Source organism: Petromyzon marinus (assembly GCF_048934315.1).
Source record: "Petromyzon marinus isolate PM22_M1 ecotype Great Lakes invasive population chromosome 68 unlocalized genomic scaffold, UKy_Petmar_22M1.pri1.0 chr68_unloc.3, whole genome shotgun sequence".
In the NCBI taxonomy this organism is placed as follows: Eukaryota; Metazoa; Chordata; class Hyperoartia; order Petromyzontiformes; family Petromyzontidae; genus Petromyzon; species Petromyzon marinus.
This window is the reverse complement of record NW_027422599.1, coordinates 283,538-295,561: the sequence shown is the minus strand read 5'-3', so window position 1 is coordinate 295,561 and position 12,024 is coordinate 283,538.

Genomic DNA, 12,024 nt, shown 5'->3' with positions numbered 1-12,024 from the left:
CAGTCTCTCTGTCTCAGTCTCTCTGTCTCAGTCTCTCTGTCTCAGTCTCTCTGTCTCAGTCTCTCTGTCTCAGTCTCTCTGTCTCAGTCTCTCTGTCTCAGTCTCTCTGTCTCAGTCTCTCAGTCTCAGTCTCTCAGTCTCAGTCTCTCAGTCTCTCTGTCTCAGTCTCTCTGTCTCAGTCTCTCTGTCTCTGTCTCTCTGTCTCAGTCCTCTCAGTCTCAGTCTCTCTGTCTCAGTCTCTCTGTCTCAGTCTCTCTGTCTCAGTCTCTCAGTCTCTGTCTCTCTGTCTCAGTCTCTCAGTCTCAGTCTCTCAGTCTCTCTGTCTCAGTCTCTCTGTCTCAGTCTCTCTGTCTCAGTCTCTCTGTCTCAGTCTCTCAGTCTCAGTCTCTCAGTCGTCTCTCAGTCTCAGTCTCTCTGTCTCAGTCTCTCTGTCTCAGTCTCTCAGTCTCTCTGTCTCAGTCTCTCTGTCTCAGTCTCTCTGTCTCAGTCTCTCTGTCTCAGTCTCTCAGTCTCAGTCTCTCAGTCTCAGTCTCTCAGTCTCTCTGTCTCAGTCTCTCTGTCTCAGTCTCTCTGTCTCAGTCTCTCTGTCTCAGTCTCTCTGTCTCAGTCTCTCTGTCTCAGTCTCTCAGTCTCTCTGTCTCAGTCTCTCAGTCTCAGTCTCTCTGTCTCAGTCTCTCAGTCTCAGTCTCTCTGTCTCAGTCTCTCAGTCTCAGTCTCTCTGTCTCAGTCTCTCTGTCTCAGTCTCTCTGTCTCAGTCTCTCTGTCTCTCTGTCTCAGTCTCTCTGTCTCAGTCTCTCTGTCTCAGTCTCTCTGTCTCTCTGTCTCAGTCTCTCTGTCTCAGTCTCTCTGTCTCAGTCTCTCTGTCTCTCTGTCTCAGTCTCTCAGTCTCAGTCTCTCTGTCTCAGTCTCTCTGTCTCAGTCTCTCTGTCTCAGTCTCTCTGTCTCAGTCTCTCTGTCTCAGTCTCTCTGTCTCAGTCTCTCTGTCTCAGTCTCTCTGTCTCTCTGTCTCAGTCTCTCTGTCTCAGTCTCTCTGTCTCAGTCTCTCTGTCTCAGTCTCTCTGTCTCAGTCTCTCTGTCTCAGTCTCTCTGTCTCAGTCTCTCTGTCTCAGTCTCTCTGTCTCAGTCTCTCTGTCTCAGTCTCTCTGTCTCAGTCTCTCTGTCTCAGTCTCTCTGTCTCAGTCTCTCAGTCTCAGTCTCTCTGTCTCAGTCTCTCTGTCTCAGTCTCTCTGTCTCAGTCTCTCTGTCTCAGTCTCTCTGTCTCAGTCTCTCTGTCTCAGTCTCTCAGTCTCAGTCTCTCTGTCTCAGTCTCTCTGTCTCAGTCTCTCAGTCTCAGTCTCTCTGTCTCAGTCTCTCTGTGTCTCTGTCTCAGTCTCTCTGTCTCAGTCTCTCTGTCTCAGTCTCTCTGTCTCAGTCTCTCTGTCTCAGTCTCTCTGTCTCTGTCTCTCTGTCTCAGTCTCTCTGTCTCTGTCTCTCTGTCTCAGTCTCTCTGTCTCAGTCTCTCTGTCTCAGTCTCTCTGTCTCAGTCTCTCAGTCTCAGTCTCTCTGTCTCTGTCTCTCTGTCTCAGTCTCTCAGTCTCAGTCTCTCTGTCTCAGTCTCTCTGTCTCAGTCTCTCTGTCTCAGTCTCTCTGTCTCAGTCTCTCTGTCTCAGTCTCTCTGTCTCAGTCTCTCTGTCTCTCTGTCTCAGTCTCTCAGTCTCAGTCTCTCTGTCTCAGTCTCTCCTGTCTCAGTCTCTCAGTCTCTCTGTCTCAGTCTCTCTGTCTCAGTCTCTCTGTCTCAGTCCGTCTCTCTGTCTCAGTCTCAGTCTCTCTGTCTCAGTCTCTCTGTCTCAGTCTCTCAGTCTCTCAGTCTCAGTCTCTCTGTCTCAGTCTCTCTGTCTCAGTCTCTCTGTCTCAGTCTCTCTGTCTCAGTCTCTCTGTCTCAGTCTCTCTGTCTCAGTCTCTCTGTCTCAGTCTCTCTGTCTCAGTCTCTCTGTCTCAGTCTCTCTGTCTCAGTCTCTCTGTCTCAGTCTCTCTGTCTCAGTCTCTCTGTGTCTCTCTGTCTTGTGTTTCACTGTCGTGTCTCTCTGCGTCTCTCTGTGTCTCTCTGTCTCAGTCTCTCTGTGTCTCTCTCTCTGTGTCTCTCTGTCTCAGTCTCTCTGTGTCTCTCTGTGTTTCACTGTCGTGTCTCTCTGCGTCTCTCTGTGTCTCTCTGTGTCTCTCTGTCTCAGTCTCTCTGTGTCTCTCTCTCTGTGTCTCTCTGTCTCAGTCTCTCTGTGTCTCTCTGTGTTTCACTGTCGTGTCTCTCTGTGTCTCTTTGTCTCTCTGTGTCTGTCTGTCTCAGTCTATCTGTCCCAGTCTCTCTGTCTCAGTCTCTCAGTCTCAGTCTCTCTGTCTCAGTCTCTCTGTCTCAGTCTCTCTGTCTCAGTCTCTCAGTCTCAGTCTCTCTGTCTCAGTCTCTCTGTCTCAGTCTCTCTGTCTCAGTCTCTCTGTCTCAGTCTCTCTGTCTCAGTCTCTCAGTCTCAGTCTCTCTGTCTCAGTCTCTCTGTCTCAGTCTCTCAGTCTCTCTGTCTCAGTCTCAGTCTCTCTGTCTCAGTCTCTCTGTCTCAGTCTCTCTGTCTCAGTCTCTCTGTCTCAGTCTCTCTGTCTCAGTCTCTCTGTCTCAGTCTCTCTGTCTCAGTCTCTCTGTCTCAGTCTCTCTGTCTCAGTCTCTCTGTCTCAGTCTCTCTGTCTCAGTCTCTCTGTCTCAGTCTCTCAGTCTCAGTCTCTCTGTCTCAGTCTCTCTGTCTCAGTCTCTCTGTCTCAGTCTCTCTGTCTCAGTCTCTCAGTCTCAGTCTCTCTGTCTCAGTCTCTCTGTCTCAGTCTCTCTGTCTCAGTCTCTCAGTCTCAGTCTCTCAGTCTCAGTCTCTCAGTCTCAGTCTCTCTGTCTCAGTCTCTCTGTCTCAGTCTCTCAGTCTCAGTCTCTCAGTCTCAGTCTCTCAGTCTCAGTCTCTCTGTCTCAGTCTCTCTGTCTCAGTCTCTCTGTCTCAGTCTCTCAGTCTCTCAGTCTCTCTGTCTCAGTCTCTCTGTCTCAGTCTCTCTGTCTCAGTCTCTCTGTCTCAGTCTCTCAGTCTCTCTGTCTCAGTCTCTCTGTCTCAGTCTCAGTCTCTCTGTCTCAGTCTCTCTGTCTCAGTCTCTGTCTCAGTCTCCAGTCTCTCTGTCTCAGTCTCTCTGTCTCAGTCTCAGTCTCTCTGTCTCAGTCTCTCTGTCTCAGTCTCTCTGTCTCAGTCTCTCAGTCTCAGTCTCTCAGTCTCAGTCTCTCTGTCTCAGTCTCTCTGTCTCAGTCTCTCTGTCTCAGTCTCTCTGTCTCAGTCTCTCTGTCTCGTCTCTCTGTCTCAGTCTCAGTCTCTCAGTCTCTCTGTCTCAGTCTCTCTGTCTCAGTCTCAGTCTCTCTGTCTCAGTCTCTCTGTCTCAGTCTCTGTCTCAGTCTCTCAGTCTCTCTGTCTCAGTCTCTCTGTCTCAGTCTCAGTCTCTCTGTCTCAGTCTCTCTGTCTCAGTCTCTCTGTCTCAGTCTCTCAGTCTCAGTCTCTCAGTCTCAGTCTCTCTGTCTCAGTCTCTCTGTCTCAGTCTCTCTGTCTCAGTCTCTCTGTCTCAGTCTCTCTGTCTCGTCTCTCTGTCTCAGTCTCTCTGTCTCAGTCTCTCTGTCTCAGTCTCTCTGTCTCAGTCTCTCAGTCTCAGTCTCTCTGTCTCAGTCTCTCTGTCTCAGTCTCTCTGTCTCAGTCTCTCAGTCTCAGTCTCTCTGTCTCAGTCTCTCAGTCTCAGTCTCTCAGTCTCAGTCTCTCTGTCTCAGTCTCTCAGTCTCTCTGTCTCAGTCTCTCTGTCTCAGTCTCTCAGTCTCTGTCTCTGTCTCAGTCTCTCTGTCTCAGTCTCTCAGTCTCAGTCTCTCTGTCTCAGTCTCTCAGTCTCAGTCTCTCTGTCTCAGTCTCTCTGTCTCAGTCTCTCAGTCTCAGTCTCTCAGTCTCAGTCTCTCTGTCTCAGTCTCTCTGTCTCAGTCTCTCTGTCTCAGTCTCTCTGTCTCAGTCTCTCTGTCTCAGTCTCTCTGTCTCAGTCTCTCTGTCTCAGTCTCTCAGTCTCTCAGTCTCAGTCTCTCAGTCTCTCTGTCTCAGTCTCTCTGTCTCAGTCTCTCTGTCTCAGTCTCTCTGTCTCAGTCTCTCTGTCTCAGTCTCTCTGTCTCAGTCTCTCTGTCTCAGTCTCTCTGTCTCAGGCTCTCTGTCTCAGTCTCTCTGTCTCAGTCTCTCTGTCTCAGTCTCTCTGTCTCAGTCTCTCTGTCTCAGTCTCTCTGTCTCTCTGTCTCAGTCTCTCAGTCTCAGTCTCTCTGTCTCAGTCTCTCAGTCTCAGTCTCTCTGTCTCAGTCTCTCTGTCTCAGTCTCTCAGTCTCTCTGTCTCAGTCTCTCTGTCTCAGTCTCTCAGTCTCAGTCTCTCTGTCTCAGTCTCTCTGTCTCAGTCTCTCTGTCTCAGTCTCTCTGTCTCAGTCTCTCAGTCTCTCTGTCTCAGTCTCTCTGTCTCAGTCTCTCAGTCTCAGTCTCTCTGTCTCAGTCTCTCTGTCTCAGTCTCTCTGTCTCTGTCTCTCAGTCTCAGTCTCTCTGTCTCAGTCTCTCTGTCTCAGTCTCTCTGTCTCAGTCTCTCTGTCTCAGTCTCTCTGTCTCAGTCTCTCTGTCTCAGTCTCTCTGTCTCAGTCTCTCTGTCTCAGTCTCTCTGTCTCAGTCTCTCAGTCTCTCTGTCTCAGTCTCAGTCTCTCTGTCTCAGTCTCTCTGTCTCAGTCTCTCTGTCTTCAGTCTCTCTGTCTCAGTCTCTCTGTCTCAGTCTCTCTGTCTCAGTCTCTCTGTCTCAGTCTCTCTGTCTCAGTCTCTCTGTCTCAGTCTCTCAGTCTCATTCTCTCTGTCTCAGTCTCTCTGTCTCAGTCTCTCAGTCTCTCTGTCTCAGTCTCTCTGTCTCAGTCTCTCTGTCTCAGTCTCTCAGTCTCAGTCTCTCTGTCTCAGTCTCTCTGTCTCAGTCTCTCTGTCTCAGTTTCTCTGTCTCAGTCTCTCTGTCTCAGTCTCTCTGTCTCAGTCTCTCTGTCTCAGTCTCTCTGTCTCAGTCTCTCAGTCTCAGTCTCTCTGTCTCAGTCTCTCAGTCTCTGTCTCAGTCTCTCAGTCTCTCTGTCTCAGTCTCTCTGTCTCAGTCTCTCTGTCTCAGTCTCTCAGTCTCAGTCTCTCTGTCTCAGTCTCTCAGTCTCAGTCTCTCTGTCTCAGTCTCTCTGTCTCAGTCTCTCTGTCTCAGTCTCTCTGTCTCAGTCTCTCTGTCTCAGTCTCTCAGTCTCTCAGTCTCTCTGTCTCAGTCTCTCAGTCTCAGTCTCTCTGTCTCAGTCTCTCTGTCTCAGTCTCTCTGTCTCAGTCTCTCTGTCTCAGTCTCTCTGTCTCAGTCTCTCTGTCTCCAGTCTCTCAGTCTCAGTCTCTCTGTCTCAGTCTCTCTGTCTCAGTCTCTCTGTCTCAGTCTCTCTGTCTCTGTCTCAGTCTCTCTGTCTCTCAGTCTCTCTGTCTCTCAGTCTCTCTGTCTCAGTCTCTCTGTCTCAGTCTCTCTGTCTCAGTCTCTCTGTCTCAGTCTCTCTGTCTCAGTCTCTCTGTCTCAGTCTCTCAGTCTCTCTGTCTCAGTCTCTCTGTCTCAGTCTCTCTGTCTCAGTCTCTCAGTCTCAGTCTCTCTGTCTCAGTCTCTCTGTCTCAGTCTCTCTGTCTCAGTCTCTCTGTCTCAGTCTCTCAGTCTCAGTCTCTCTGTCTCAGTCTCTCTGTCTCAGTCTCTCTGTCTCAGTCTCTCTGTCTCAGTCTCTCTGTCTCAGTCTCTCAGTCTCAGTCTCTCTGTCTCAGTCTCTCTGTCTCAGTCTCTCTGTCTCAGTCTCTCAGTCTCAGTCTCTCTGTCTCAGTCTCTCTGTCTCAGTCTCTCTGTCTCAGTCTCTCTGTCTCAGTCTCTCTGTCTCAGTCTCTCAGTCTCTCTGTCTCAGTCTCTCTGTCTCAGTCTCTCTGTCTCAGTCTCTCTGTCTCAGTCTCTCTGTCTCAGTCTCTCTGTCTCAGTCTCTCAGTCTCAGTCTCTCTGTCTCAGTTCTCTCTGTCTCAGTCTCTCAGTCTCAGTCCTCTCTGTCTCAGTCTCTCTGTCTCAGTCTCTCTGTCTCAGTCTCTCAGTCTCAGTCTCTCTGTCTCAGTCTCTCTGTCTCAGTCTCTCTGTCTTCAGTCTCTCTGTCTCAGTCTCTCTGTCTCAGTCTCTCTGTCTCAGTCTCTCAGTCTCAGTCTCTCTGTCTCAGTCTCTCTGTCTCAGTCTCTCAGTCTCTCTGTCTCAGTCTCTCTGTCTCAGTCTCAGTCTCTCAGTCTCAGTCTCTCTGTCTCAGTCTCTCTGTCTCAGTCTCTCTGTCTCAGTCTCTGTCTCAGTCTCTCAGTCTCTCTGTCTCAGTCTCTCTGTCTCAGTCTCAGTCTCTCTGTCTCAGTCTCTCTGTCTCAGTCTCTCTGTCTCAGTCTCTCAGTCTCAGTCTCTCAGTCTCAGTCTCTCTGTCTCAGTCTCTCTGTCTCAGTCTCTCTGTCTCAGTCTCTCTGTCTCAGTCTCTCTGTCTCGTCTCTCTGTCTCAGTCTCTCTGTCTCAGTCTCTCTGTCTCAGTCTCTCTGTCTCAGTCTCTCTGTCTCAGTCTCTCTGTCTCAGTCTCTCTGTCTCAGTCTCTCTGTCTCAGTCTCTCTGTCTCAGTCTCTCTGTCTCAGTCTCTCTGTCTCAGTCTCTCTGTCTCAGTCTCTCTGTCTCAGTCTCAGTCTCTCAGTCTCAGTCTCTCTGTCTCAGTCTCTCTGTCTCAGTCTCTCTGTCTCAGTCTCTCTGTCTCAGTCTCTCAGTCTCTCTGTCTCAGTCTCTCTGTCTCAGTCTCTCTGTCTCAGTCTCTCTGTGTCTCTGTCTCAGTCTCTCTGTCTCAGTCTCTCTGTCTCAGTCTCTCAGTCTCTCTGTCTCAGTCTCTCAGTCTCAGTCTCTCTGTCTCAGTCTCTCTGTCTCAGTCTCTCTGTCTCAGTCTCTCTGTCTCAGTCTCTCTGTCTCAGTCTCTCTGTCTCAGTCTCTCTGTCTCAGTCTCTCTGTCTCAGTCTCTCTGTCTCAGTCTCTCTGTCTCAGTCTCTCTGTCTCAGTCTCTCAGTCTCTCTGTCTCAGTCTCTCTGTCTCAGTCTCTCAGTCTCTCAGTCTCAGTCTCTCTGTCTCAGTCTCAGTCTCTCTGTCTCAGTCTCTCTGTCTCAGTCTCTCTGTCTCAGTCTCTCTGTCTCAGTCTCTCTGTCTCAGTCTCTCTGTCTCAGTCTCTCTGTCTCAGTCTCTCTGTCTCAGTCTCTCTGTCTCAGTCTCTCTGTCTCAGTCTCTCTGTCTCAGTCTCTCAGTCTCAGTCTCTCTGTCTCAGTCTCTCTGTCTCAGTCTCTCTGTCTCAGTCTCTCTGTCTCAGTCTCTCTGTCTCAGTCTCTCTGTCTCTGTCTCAGTCTCTCTGTCTCTCAGTCTCTCTGTCTCAGTCTCTCTGTCTCAGTCTCTCTGTCTCAGTCTCTCTGTCTCAGTCTCTCTGTCTCAGTCTCTCAGTCTCAGTCTCTCTGTCTCAGTCTCTCAGTCTCAGTCTCTCTGTCTCAGTCTCTCTGTCTCAGTCTCTCTGTCTCAGTCTCTCTGTCTCAGTCTCTCTGTCTCTCTGTCTCAGTCTCTCAGTCTCAGTCTCTCAGTCTCTGTCTCAGTCTCTCTGTCTCAGTCTCTCTGTCTCAGTCTCTCTGTCTCAGTCTCTCAGTCTCTCTGTCTCAGTCTCTCTGTCTCAGTCTCTCTGTCTCAGTCTCTCTGTCTCAGTCTCTCTGTCTCAGTATCTCAGTCTCAGTCTCTCAGTCTCAGTCTCTCTGTCTCAGTCTCTCTGTCTCAGTCTCTCTGTCTCAGTCTCTCTGTCTCAGTCTCTCTGTCTCAGTCTCTCTGTCTCAGTCTCTCTGTCTCAGTCTCTCTGTCTCAGTCTCTCTGTCTCAGTCTCTCTGTCTCAGTCTCAGTCTCTCAGTCTCTCTGTCTCAGTCTCTCTGTCTCAGTCTCTCTGTCTCAGTCTCTCAGTCTCTCTGTCTCAGTCTCTCTGTCTCAGTCTCTCTGTCTCAGTCTCTCTGTCTCAGTCTCTCTGTCTCAGTCTCTCTGTCTCAGTCTCTCTGTCTCAGTCTCTCAGTCTCTCTGTCTCAGTCTCTCTGTCTCAGTCTCTCTGTCTCAGTCTCTCTGTCTCAGTCTCTCTGTCTCAGTCTCTCTGTCTCAGTCTCTCTGTCTCAGTCTCTCTGTGTCAGTCTCTCTGTCTCAGTCTCTCTGTCTCAGTCTCTCTGTCTCTCAGTCTCTCTGTGTCAGTCTCTCTGTCTCAGTCTCTCTGTCTCTCAGTCTCTCTGTGTCAGTCTCTCTGTCTCAGTCTCTCTGTCTCTCAGTCTCTCTGTGTCAGTCTCTCTGTCTCAGTCTCTCTGTGTCTCTCTGTTTCTCTCTCTCTCTGTGTCTCTCTGTCTCAGTCCCTCTGTGTCTCTCTGTTTCTCTCTCTCTCTGTGTCTCTTTCTCTCTGTGTCTCTCTGTCTCAGTCCCTCTGTGGCTCTCTGTGTTTCACTGTCGTGTCTCTCTGTCTCAGTCTCTCTCTGTCTCAGTCTTTTGTGTCTCTCTGTTTCTCTCTCTCTGTGTCTCTCTGTCTTTCACTGTCGTGTCTCTCTGTGTCTCTGTCTCAGTCTCTCTGTCGCAGTCTCTCTGTGTCTCTCTGTGTGTCTCTCTCTGTGTCTCTCTGTCTCAGTCTCTCTGTCTCAGTCTCTCTGTCTCAGTCTCTCTGTCTCAGTCTCTCTGTGTTTCTCTCTCTCTGTGTCTCTCTGTGTTTCTCTCGCTGTCTTTCACTGTCGTGTCTCTCTGTTTCTCAGTCTGTCTGTGTTTCTCTGTCTCAGTCTCTCTGTCTCAGTCTCTCTGTCTCAGTCTCTCTGTGTGTGTCTCTCTCTCTCTCAGTGTCTCTCTGCGTTTAACTGTCGTGTCTCTCTGTTTCTGTCTCAGTTTCTCTGTGTGTCTCTCTGTGTTTCTCTCTTTGTCTGTGTCTCTCTGTGTTTCTCTCTGTGGTTCTCTGTCTCAGCCTCTCTGTGTTTCTCTCTTTGTCTGTGTCTCTCTGTGTTTCTCTCTTTGTCTGTGTCTCTCTGTGTTTCTCTCTGTGGTTCTCTGTCTCAGCCTCTCTGTGTTTCTCTCTTTGTCTGTGTCTCTCTGGGTTTCTCTCTCTCAGTCTCTGTGTCTCAGTCTCTCTGTCTCAGTCTCTCTGTCTCAGTCTCTCTGTCTCAGTCTCTCTGTCTCAGTCTTTCTGTGTCTCTCTGTTTCTCTCTCTCTCTGTGTCTCTCTGTCTCTCTGTCTCTCTGTGTTTCTCTTTGTCTCTGTGTTTCTCTCTGTGTCTCTGTGTCTCTCTTGCCTCTGTCTCTCTGTGTTTCTCTTTGTCTCTGTGTTTCTCTCTGTGTCTCTCTCTGTTTCTCCGTCTCAGTCTCTCCGTCTCAGTCTCTCTGTGTGTGTCTGTCTCTCTGTGTCTCTGTGTTTCTCTCTCTGTCTTTCACTGTCGTGTCTCTCTGTGTCTCAGTCTGTCTTTGATTCTCTGTCTCAGTCTCTCTGTCTCAGTCTCTGTGTGTGTGTCTCTCTGTGTCTCTCTGTGTTTCTCTGTCTCAGTCTCTCTGTCTCAGTCTCTCTGTGTGTCTCTCTGTGTGTCTCTCTCTCTCTCAGTGTCTCTCTGTGTATAACTGTCGTGTCTCTCTGTTTCTGTCTCAGTTTCTCTGTGTGTCTCTCTGTGTTTCTCTCTTTGTCTGTGTCTCTCTGTGTTTGTCTGTCTCAGTCTCTCTGTCTCAGTCTCTCTGTGTGTCCCTCTCTCTCAGTGTCTCTCTGTGTTTCTCTCTTTGTCTGTGTCTCTCTGGGTTTCTCTCTCTCAGTCTCTGTGTCTCAGTCTCTCTGTGTGTCTCTCTGTGTCTCTCAGTCTCTGTGTCTCAGTCTCTCTGTGTGTCTCTCTCTGTGTGTCTCTCTGTGTGTCTCTCTCTCTGTGTCTCTCTGTGTCTCTCTCTGTGTCTCTCTGTGTTTCACTGCCGTGTCTCTCTGCATCTCTCTGTCTCAGTCTCTCTGTCTCAGTCTCTCTGTCTCAGTCTCTCTGTCTCAGTCTCTCTGTCTCAGTCTCTCTGTCTCAGTCTCTCTGTCTCAGTCTCTCTGTCTCAGTCTCTCTGTCTCAGTCTCTCTGTCTCAGTCTCTCTGTCTCAGTCTCTCTGTCTCAGTCTCTCTGTCTCAGTCTCTCTGTCTCTGTCTCTCTGTCTCAGTCTCTCTGTCTCAGTCTCTCTGTCTCAGTCTCTCTGTCTCAGTCTCTCTGTCTCAGTCTCTCTGTCTCAGTCTCTCAGTCTCAGTCTCTCTGTCTCAGTCTCTCTGTCTCAGTCTCTCAGTCTCTCTGTCTCAGTCTCTCTGTCTCAGTCTCTCTGTCTCAGTCTCTCTGTCTCAGTCTCTCTGTCTCAGTCTCTCTGTCTCAGTCTCTCTGTCTCAGTCTCTCTGTCTCAGTCTCTCTGTCTCAGTCTCTCTGTCTCAGTCTCTCTGTCTCAGTCTCTCTGTCTCAGTCTCTCTGTCTCAGTCTCTCTGTCTCAGTCTCTCTGTCTCAGTCTCTCTGTCTCAGTCTCTCTGTCTCAGTCTCTCTGTCTCAGTCTCTCTGTCTCAGTCTCTCTGTCTCAGTCTTTCTGTGTCTCTCTGTTTCTCTCTCTCTCTGTGTCTCTCTGTCTCTCTGTCTCTCTGTGTTTCTCTTTGTCTCTGTGTTTCTCTCTGTGTCTCTGTGTCTCTCTTGCCTCTGTCTCTCTGTGTTTCTCTTTGTCTCTGTGTTTCTCTCTGTGTCTCTCTCTGTTTCTCCGTCTCAGTCTCTCCGTCTCAGTCTCTCTGTGTGTCTGTCTCTCTGTGTCTCTCTGTGTTTCTCTCTCTGTCTTTCACTGTCGTGTCTCTCTGTGTCTCAGTCTGTCTTTGATTCTCTGTCTCAGTCTCTCTGTCTCAGTCTCTGTGTGTCTCTCTCTCTGTGTCTCTCACTGTTTCTCTGTCTCAGTCTCTCTGTCTCAGTCTCTGTGTGTCTCTCTCTCTCTGTCTCTCACTGTTTCTCTGTCTCAGTCTCTCTGTCTCAGTCTCTCTGTGTGTGTCTCTCTCTCTCAGTGTCTCTCTGTGTTTCTCTCTTTGTCTGTGTCTCTCTGTGTTTCTCTCTGTGGTTCTCTGTCTCAGCCTCTCTGTGTTTCTCTCTGTGTCTGTGTCTCTCTGTGTTTGTCTGTCTCAGTCTCTCTGTCTCAGTCTCTCTGTGTCTCTCTCTCTCAGTGTCTCTCTGTGTTTCTCTCTTTGTCTGTGTCTCTCTGTGTTTGTCTGTCTCAGTCTCTCTGTCTCAGTCTCTCTGTGTGTCCCTCTCTCTCTCAGTGTCTCTCTGTGATTCTCTCTTTGTCTGTGTCTCTCTGTGTTTGTCTGTCTCAGTCTCTCTGTCTCAGTCTCTCTGTGTGTCCCTCTCTCTCAGTGTCTCTCTGTGTTTCTCTCTTTGTCTGTGTCTCTCTGGGTTTCTCTCTCTCAGTCTCTGTGTCTCAGTCTCTCTGTGTGTCTCTCTCTGTGTGTCTCTCTGTGTGTCTCTCTCTGTGTCTCTCTGTGTCTCTCTCTCTGTGTCTCTCTGTGTTTCACTGCCGTGTCTCTCTGCATCTCTCTGTCTCAGTCTCTCTGTCTCAGTCTCTCTGTCTCAGTCTCTCTGTCTCAGTCTCTCTGTCTCAGTCTCTCTGTCTCAGTCTCTCTGTCTCAGTCTCTCTGTGTCAGTCTCTCTGTCTCAGTCTCTCTGTCTCAGTCTCTCTGTGTCAGTCTCTCTGTGTCTCTCTGTTTCTCTCTCTCTGTGTCTCTCTCTCTCTCTGTCTCTCTGTCTCAGTCTCTCTGTGTCTCTCTGTTTCTCTCTCTCTGTGTCTCTCTCTGTGTCTCTCTGTCTCTGTCTCTCTGTCTCAGTCTCTCTGTCTCAGTCTCTCTGTGTCAGTCTCTCTGTCTCAGTCTCTCTGTCTCAGT